Below are 393 nucleotides of genomic sequence, written 5' to 3' on the forward strand. Positions count from 1 at the left end.
AGGCGAGTGGATTGCCTGAGCCTGAGGGTTCAAGACCAGCCTGGGCAACTTGGCGAGACCTCATCTCTACAATAAATAAAAAATTAGCTGGGTTTGGTAATGCACACCTATAGTCGCCAGAAGGGTCGCCAGAGCCCAGCAAGTCGATGCTGGGATGGCCATGAGTGTGCCACTGCATTCCAGTCTGGACAACAAAGTGAGACTCAACTCAAAAACAACAAAAAAAATAGAATGCATGTATAGCATTTAACACAGTACATATTAAGTGTTTAATAAACTTTGTTATTATTAACATGCATCCTAGCCGGGCTCGGTGGCTCAGCCTGTAATCCCGTGCCTTTGGAAAGCTGAGGTGAGTGGATTGCCTGAGCCCGCGGGTTCGAGACCCGCCTG

At 48.1% G+C, this 393-nt stretch overlaps 1 protein-coding gene across 1 annotated transcript in view; it reads right to left on the reverse strand.

The window, feature by feature from the left end:
* Positions 1-393, reverse strand: part of GFRA3 (GDNF family receptor alpha 3) — a 26,586-nt gene that overhangs the window by 1,904 nt on the left and 24,289 nt on the right. The window lies entirely within an intron of this gene.

Source organism: Carlito syrichta, unplaced genomic scaffold, assembly GCF_000164805.1.
Source record: "Carlito syrichta isolate Samal-C Ts95f unplaced genomic scaffold, Tarsius_syrichta-2.0.1 Scaffold303986, whole genome shotgun sequence".
NCBI classification, from domain to species: domain Eukaryota; kingdom Metazoa; phylum Chordata; class Mammalia; order Primates; family Tarsiidae; genus Carlito; species Carlito syrichta.